Raw genomic sequence first — 9,312 nt, forward strand, 5'->3', positions numbered from 1 at the left:
GCCACCCATGCTTTCTCAAAATAAATAAATAAAATTAAAAAAAAAAATACATTTATTCTCTCATCTTATTTATACCTGATTGATGATTTGTCTGAATATAGAATTCTGTGTTACTTTATTTTCACTAGTAACTTCAAAGACATTTCCTAACTGTCTTTATGCTACTGGCATTCTATAATGGTAGTAAGAAGTCTGTTACCAGTCTGGTTTTTATTCTCCGTAGGTGCCTTTGTTAGTCTGTTTGTTTCTTCTCTCTGGAAATGTTTGCTTTCATCTCCTTATCCTTGGTGTGGGTCTTTTTGTGTGGGCATAGTGACGGACACCTTATGAATTTTTTTTAGGGAACAGGGGTTTTGTTTTGAGCTTGAGACTGGAATATTCCCTTTTATTATTATTTTTAAACAATATTCTCCCTTTTTTTCTACAACTCTGGATACTGTAAATTTAAGATAGATGCTCTAAGTCCTAGTTTTTAAAAACAGCTTTATTGAGATATAATTCTAATACTATAGATTTCACCAATTTAAATGTGTGATTCACTGGTTTTTAGTGCATTCATTGAGTTATGCAATCATCACCACAATCTACCTTTAGAACATTTTGATCACCCTAAAAAGAAACCTCATACTCATTAGCAGTCACTCCCCATTCCTTCCTCCCTACCCCTAGGCAACCACTGTTCTACTTTCCATCTTTCTGTATGCCTGTTCAGGACATTTAATATGAATGGAATTATATAATATGTTATCTTTTATGTCTAGCTTCTTTTATTGAGCGTAATTCTCTCATGACTCACACATGTTATAATAACTATCAGTACTTCATTATTTTATGGTCGAATAGTATTCTACTGTATAGATAGATATACCGTATTTAATTAATCCATTCATCAGTTGATGAATATTTTAATTGTTTTCACTTTTTGGCTATGGTGAATAATGCTGCCGTGAGTATTCATGTACAAGTTTTTAATGTGGCTATATATTTTCATTTCTTTTGGGTGTATAGCTAGGAGTGGAATTTCTGGGTCATATTTTCTGTGTTTAACATTTTGAGGAACTGCCGAAATATTTTCCAAAGTGACTGCATACATTTCCACCACCAGTGTATGAGGATTCCAGTGAACCTATGCCCATTTTTTAAATTGGCTTATTTGTTTTTTCATTGTTGAGTTATGAGAGTTCTTTATATATTAGGACTACAAATCACTTATCAGAAAACTGAGTTGCAAGTAATTTCTCTCATTCTATGGGTTGTCTTTTTACCTTCCCGATGATATCATTTGCAATACAGAAACTTTAAGTTTTGATACAGTCTAATGATCTACTTGTCACAATGATCTAATAGTCACAATGACCTACTTGTATATTTTCCTCTGAGATTTTATAGTTTTAGCCCTTATATTTAGGTCTGTGATTTATTTTGAGTTGATTTTTGTGCATTCAACTTTATTCTGTTCCAGCACCATTTGTTGAGAATACTGTTTCTTCCCTGTGGAATTTTCTTGGCACGTTTGTTGAAAGTAATTGACCAAAAGGATAAGAGTTTATTTCTGAAATTTCACTTCTATCCCATTTATTTATATGTTTATCTTATGTTCTCTTGATTACTGTAGCATTGTGATATATTTTGAAATCAGGAAGCTTTTAGCACAGAGCCCAAATTGGGGCTCCATCTCATGTACCATGAGATCATTACCTGAGCCAAAACTAAGCGTCCAATGCTTAACTGAATGAGCCAACCAGGTGCCCCCCCCACACACACACACAATTTTGTTCTATTCAAAGATTGTTTTGACTATTTTTGGTCCCTGGTATTACCCTATGAATTAAAAAAAAATTTTATGGGTATTGAGGAGGGCACCTTTTGGGATGAGCACTGGGTGTTGTATGGAAACCAATTTGACAATAGACTTCATATATTGAAAAAAAAATTAAATGAACAGAAAATAAAATAAAATAAAATAAAATAAAATAAAAATAAAATAAAATAAAATAAAATAAAATAAAACAAAATAAAATAAATTTTTTAATGTTTATTTTTGAGACAGACAGAGCACGAGTGGGGGAGAGGTGGAGAGAGAGGGAACACAGAATCTGGAACAGGCTCCAGGCTCTGAGCTTTCAGCACAGAACCCAACTCTTGACCCGAACCCACAAACCGCAGATCATGACCCGAGCCAAAGTCAGATGCTTAACCAACTGAGCCACCCAGGCACACCTACCATATGAATTTTAAAATCAGTTTGTCAATTTCTGCAATAAAGCCAGCCTTGGATTTTTTTTTTTTAATAATAGCCTTTACTTTTTAGAGTAGTTTTAGATTTACAAAAAAATTGAGCAGAAAGTGCAGAAAGATCCAGCATACTCCTTTCCCATAGACACACCCACTCTTTCCCCAATTATTAACATCTTGCATTAGTTGGTACATCTGTTATAAGTGATGAACCAGTAGCGACACGCTATTATTAACTGAAGTCCATCAGGGTTCACTCTCTGTGTTGTATAGTTCTATGAGTTTTGACAAATAAATAATGTCATATATCTGAGATTACAGTATGGCCCAGAATAGTTTCATTGTCCTAAAGAGCTCCTGTGCTTCCCACCTGATCCTTCCTACCTCTCCCCGAGACCCCTTCCTAGACTTTGGCAACCAGTAATCTCTTTTACTGTCTCTATAGTTTGCTCTTTCCAATTTGTCATATGGTTGGAATTATACAGTATATAGCCATTCCAGACAGCTTTCTTTCACTTAGCAATGTACATTTGGGGCTTTTCCATGTCTTTTTGTGGCTTGATAGCTAATTTCATTTTATTGCTGATTTAGATTGCATTTTATAGATATATCATAGTTTGTCCACTGCTTCCAAGTTTTGTCAATTAAGAATAAAGCTGCTGCAAATATCCATGTGCAGATTTTTGTGTGGCCATAAATTCTCAGCTCATGGTAAATACCAAGAAACACAATTGTTACATCATATTCTAAGAGTGTGTTTACTTTTCTAAGAAACTGCCAATGGAGCACCTGACTGGCTCAGTTGGCTAAGCATCTGACTCTTGATTTTGTCTCAGGTCACAATCTCATGGTTCCTGAGATCAAGCCCTGGGTTGGGCTCTGTGCTGACAGTGTGGAGCCTGCTTGGGATTCTCTCTTTCCCTCTCTCTCTTTGCACCTCTCCTGCTCTCTCTCTCTCTCTCTCACAATAACTAAACCTTAAAAAACAGGGGGGGCCCCACCGCCAAACTATCTTCCAAAGTGGTTCTATATCCTTGTCAACATTTGACATTGTCAATGTTTTATATTTTAGCCATTCTGAAAGGAGGATATTGGTGTCTCATTTTCTCTTTCTTTCTTTCTTTCTTTCTTTCTTTCTTTCTTTCTTTTTTTTATTGTCAAGTTAGCTAACATACATTGTAGTCTTGTTTTAGGAGTAGATTCCTGTGAGTCATCACTTACATACAACACCCATTGCTCATCCCAACAAGTGCCCTCCTCATTGCTTATTACACATTTTCCTCACCCCCCAACCCCTGACCCCATTAAACCTCAGTTCTCTGTTTTAAGAGTCTCTTATGGTTTACCTCCCTCTCTGTTTCTTATTTTTTCCTTCCCTTCCCCTATCATCTTCGGTTAAGTTTCTCAAATTCCACATATGAATGAAATCATGTGATAGATATCGGTCTTTCTCTGACTGACCTATTTTGCTTAGAAGAATACCCTCCAGTTCCATCCACATTGTTGCAAATGGCAAGATTTCATTCTTTTTCATTGCTGAGTAGTATTCCATTGTGTATGTATACAACAGCTTCTTTATCCATTCATCAGTTGATGGACATTTGGGCTATTTCCATATTTGGCTATTATTGATAGCACTGCTATAAATATTGGGATACATGTGCCCCTTCAAAAAGCACTCCTGTATCCTTTGGATAAATTCCTAGTATTGCTGGGTCATAGAGTAATTCTATTTTTAATATTTTGAGGAACCTCTATACTTTTCCAGAGTGGCTGTACAAGTTTGCATCCCAAAAACAGTGCAAGAGGGTTCCCCTTTCTCCACATTCTCACCAACATCTGTTGTTCCCTGAATTGTTAATTTTAGCCACTCTGATCGGTGTGAGGTGCTATCTCATTGTAGTTTTGATTTGTATTTCCTTGATGATGAGTGATGTTGAGTATTTTTTCATGTGTCTGTTAGCCTTAGTCGTCTGAATGTCTTCTTTGGAAAAGCGTCTATTCATGTCTTCTGCCCATTTCTTCACTGCATTATTTGTTTTTCAAGAGTAGTTAAGTTCTTTATAGATTTTGGACATTAACCCTTTATCTGATTTGTCATTTGCAAATATCTTCTCCCATTCTGTCAGTTGCCTTTTAGTTTTGTTGATTGTTTCCTTTGCTGTGCAGAAGCTTTTTATCATGATGAGGTCATTTTTGCCTTTATTTTCCCTGCCTTTGGAGACATGTCAAGTAAGAAGTTGCTGTGGCCGAGGTCAAAGAGGTTGCTGCCTGTTTTCTCCTCTAGGATTTTGATTGTTTCCTGTCTCACATTTAGATCTTTCATCCATTTGGGGTTTATTTTTGAGCACGGTGGAAGAAAATGGTCCAGGTTCATTCTTCTGCATGTTGCTGTCCAGTTCTCCCAGAAACATTTGCTAAAGAGACTTTTTCCCACTGGATACTCTTTCCTGCTTTGTCTAAGATTAGTTGGCCATGTATTTGTGGGCCCATTTCTGGGTTCTCTATTCTGTTCCAATAGTCTATGTGTCTGTCTTTGTGCCAATACCATACTGTCTTGATGATTACAGCTTTGTAATACAGGCTAAAGTCCAGGATTGTGATGCCTCAAGCTTTGGTTTTCTTTTTCAACATTGCTTTGGCTATTTGGAGTCTTTTGTGGTTCTATACAAATTTTAGGATTGTTATAGCTCTGTGAAGAAAGGTGGTGCTGTTTTGATTGGGATTGCATTGAATGTGTAAATTGCTTTGGGTAGTATTGACATTTTAACAATATTTGTTCTTCCAATCCATGAGCATAGAATGTTTTTCCATTTCTTTGTGTCTTCTTCAGTTTCTTTCATAAGCTTTGTATAGTGTTCAGCATACAAATATTTTGCCTCTTTGGTTAGTTTTATTCTTAGGTATTTTATGGTTCTTGGTGCAATTGTAAATGGGATTGATTCCTTGATCTCTTTTTGTTGCTTCATTATTGGTGTATAGAAATTCAACCGATCTCTGTATATTGATTTTATATCCTGCGACTTTGCTGAATTCATGTGTCTGCTCTAGCAGTACTTTGGTGGAGTCTTTCAGGTTTTCCATGTAGAGTATTATGTCATCTGAGAAGAATGAAAGTTCGACTTCTTCTTTGCCAATTTGGATACCTTTTATTTTGTTTTATTGTCTGATTGCTGAAGCTAGGACTTCCAACATTATGTTAAACAACAGTGGCGAGAGTGGACATCCCTGTCATGTTCCTGTTCTCAAGGGGAAAGCTCTCAGTTTTTCCCCATTGAGGATATTAGCTGTGGGCCTTTCATATATGGCTTTTATGATGTTAAGGTATGTACCTTCTAGCCCAACTTTCTTGAGGGTTTTTATAACAAAGGATGCTGTATTTTGTCAAATGCTTTTGCTGCATCTATTGACAGGATCATATGGTTCTTATCCTCTTTTCTATTAATGTGATGTATCATGTTGATTTATTTGCAAATATTGAACCAGCCTTACAGCCCAGGAATTAATCCCACTTGATCATGGCAAATGATTCTTTTAATATACTGTTGAATTCTATTTGCTAGTATCTTGTTGGGAATTTTCACATCCATGTTCATCAGACATATTGGCCTGTAATTCTCTTTTTTTAGTGGGGTCATCATCTGGTTTGGTAATCAAGATAATGCTGGATTCATAGAATGAATCTGCAAGCTTTCCTTCCATTTCTATTTTTTTGGAACAGCTTGATAAGAATAGATATTAACTCTGCTCTAAATGTCTGGTAGAATCCCCCTGGGAAGCCATCTGGCTCAAGATTCTTATTTCTTGGGAGATTGTTGATAACTGATTCAATTTCTTCATTGGTTATGGGTCTGTTCAGATTTTCTATTTCTTCTGTTTGAGTTTTGGTAGTGTGTAAGTGTCTAGAAATTTGTCCATTTCTTCCAGATTGTCCAGATGGTATGTAATTTTTCATGGTATTCTCTAATAATTGTTTGTATTTCTTTTTTTTTTTTTAACGTTTTATTTATTTTTGAGACAGAGAGAGACACAGCATGAACGGGGGAGGGGCAGAGAGAGAGGGAGACACAGAATCGGAAGCAGGCTCCAGGCTCTGAGCCATCAGCCCAGAGCCCGACGCGGGCTCGAACTTGCAGACCGCGAGATCGTGACCTGAGCTGAAGTCGGACGCTTAACCGACTGAGCCACCCAGGCGCCCCAATTGTTTGTATTTCTATTTTATCTATTTGGGTCCTCTCTTTTTGAGAAATCTGACTAGGGGTTTATCAATTTTGTTCATTGTTTCAAAAACCCACTTCTTAGATTCATTGATCTGTTCTATTGTTTTGTTTTTTGTTTTTTGTTTTTGTTTTTTGATTCTATATTGTTTATTTCTGTTCTAATCTTTATTATTTCTCTTCTTCTGTTGGCTTTGGGGTTTGTTTGCTGCTCTGTTTCTAGTTCCTTTAGGTGTGAGGTTAGGTTGTATATTTGGGACCTCTTTTGCTTCTTGAGATACTCCTGGACTGCAAAGTATTTTCCTCCTAGGACTGTCTTTGCTGCATCCCAAAGGGTTTAGACTGTCATGTTTTTATTTTCACTTGCTTCCATATGTTTTTTAATTTCTTCTTTAATTTCCTGGTTGACCCATTCATTCTTTAGTAGGATGTTCTTTAACCTCCATGTATCTGGGGGCTTTCCAAATTTTTTCTTGTGGTTGATTTCAAGTTTCACAGTGCTGTGATCTGAAAATATGCATGGTGTGATCTCAATCCTTTTTGAGGGCTGTCTTGTGACCCAGTATGTGATCTATTTTGGAGAATGTTCTGTGTGTATTCAAGAAGAATGTGTATTCTGGAGCGCCTGGGTGGCTCAGTCCAACTGAGTTCAGTCAGTTGGGTGTCCAACTTCGGCCCAGGTCATGATCTCATGGTTCGTGGGTTTGAGCCCTGTGTAGGGCTCTGTGCTGACAGCTCAGAGCCTGGAGCCTGCTTTGAATTCTGGGTCTCCCTCTCTCTCTGCCCCTTCCCAACTCATGGTCTGTCTCTCTCTGACTCTCAAAAATAAATAAACATTGAAAAAAAATTTTTTTTAATTAAAAAAAAGAAGAATGTGTATTATGCTGCTTTTGGATGAAAAATTCTGAATATATCTGTTAAATCCATCTGGTCCAATGTGTCATGCAGAGCTGTTATTTCCTTATTGATTTCCTGCCTAGATCTATACATTGTTGTAAGTGGAGTATTCAAGTCCCCTATAATCATGGTATTATTATCTATACATTTATTTATGTTTGTGATTAATTGACTTATATATTTGGGTGCTTTCTTGTTAGGGACATAAACATTTATAATTGTTAGCTCTTCTTGGTGGATAGACTCCTTAATTATGATATGATGCCCTTCTTCATCTCTTGTTATAGTCTGTGTTTTAAAATCTTGTTTGTCTGATAAAGTATGGCTACTCTGGCTTTCTTTTGACATCCTGTAGCATGATAGAAGCTTCTCCACATCCTCACTTTCAATCTACAGGTGTCCTCAGGTCTAAAATGGGCCTCTTGTAGGCAGCAAATAGATGGATCTTGTTTTTTCATCCATTCTGATACCCTATGTCTTTTGATTGGGGCATATAGTCCATTTACATTCAGAGTGATTTTTGAAAGATATGGATTTAGTGTCATTGTGTTATCTGTAAGTTTTGTGCGTGTAGTGATGTCTCTGGTCCTTTGTTGTTTTCTACTCACAGAGTCCCCTGTAGGTTTTCTTACAGGGCTGGTTTAGTGGTCATGAACTCCTTTAGTTTTTATTTGCCTGGGAAAGCCTTTATCTCTTCTGTTCTGGATGACGGCCTTGCGGATAAAGGATTCTTGGCTGCATAATTTTCCTATTCAGCACATTGAATATTTCCTGCCCCTCCCTTCTGGCCTGCCAAGTTTCACTGGACAAGTCTGCTACAACCCTTATGTGTTTACCCTTGTAGGTTAAGGCCCATTTGTCCCTAGATGCTTTCAGAATTCTCTCTTTATCTTTGTATTATGCCAGGTTCACTATGATATGTCGTGGTGTTGACCTGTTTTTGTTGATTTTGAAGGGAGTTCTCTGTGCCACTTGGACTCAGATGCCTGTTTCCTTCCCCAGATTAGAGAAGTTCTCAGCTGTAATTTGTTCAAATAAACCTCCTGCCCCTTTCTCTCTTTCTTCTTCTTCTGGAACTCCTATGATACAGATATTATTTCATTACATTGAATCACTTAGCTCTCTAATTCTCCCCTCATGTCCTAGTAATTTCCTTTCCCTCTTCTTTTCAGCTTCATCATTTTCCATAATTTTATTTTCTATTTCACCTATTTGCTCCTCTGCTTCTTCCATCCTTGCTGTCACTGTATCTAGTGTATTTTGCATCTCATTTATAGTACTTCTTAATTCATTGTGACTATTTCTTAGGTCTTTAATCCCTGCAGCAATAGATTCTCTGCTGTCACCTATGCTTTCTTCAAGCCCAGCTATTAGTCTTATGACTGTTACTCTAAATTCTTGTTCAGATATGTTGTTTATTTTGAGCAATTCTCTGGCTGTCGTTTCTTCCTGGAATTTCTTTTGAGGAGAATTCTTCAGTTTTGTCAGTTTGGGTAGGTTTCTGTCTTTTACATGGTTTAATAGCTTGTTATGTGTCCTGTACCTGCAAAATCTACTATATTAAAAAGGGATCATACACTGTCCAGGGCCTGCCACTTCAGGAAATGTTTTTGGAGTGTGTTGCGTGCAATCTGCTGTTGTGTATTTGACTGCTCAATCCCACTGGTCGGTCCTCTGTAAAGCTTCTACTTGCTGGTAGTGGTGGATTGTTTGGACCTTCCACGAGGTGTGCTTTGATTTGTTCATTGAAGTAACCCTGGAAAAAAAAACCAAGCAGAGAATCAAAGAAACTATAAGGCTTAATCCAGAGGAAGAGAAAGGAAAATAAAAAGAAGGAGATTTAGAAAAGGTATAAAAAGAATAGAGTAAAAATGCCTGATTAAACAAACATAACAGAGAAAGAAAGAAAGAAAAAAAGAAAGAAAGAAAGAAAGAAAGAAAGAAAGAAAGAAAGAAAGAAAGA

Source organism: Herpailurus yagouaroundi, unplaced genomic scaffold (assembly GCF_014898765.1).
Source record: "Herpailurus yagouaroundi ecotype Mexico unplaced genomic scaffold, PumYag 142, whole genome shotgun sequence".
Taxonomy (NCBI): Eukaryota; Metazoa; Chordata; class Mammalia; order Carnivora; family Felidae; genus Herpailurus; species Herpailurus yagouaroundi.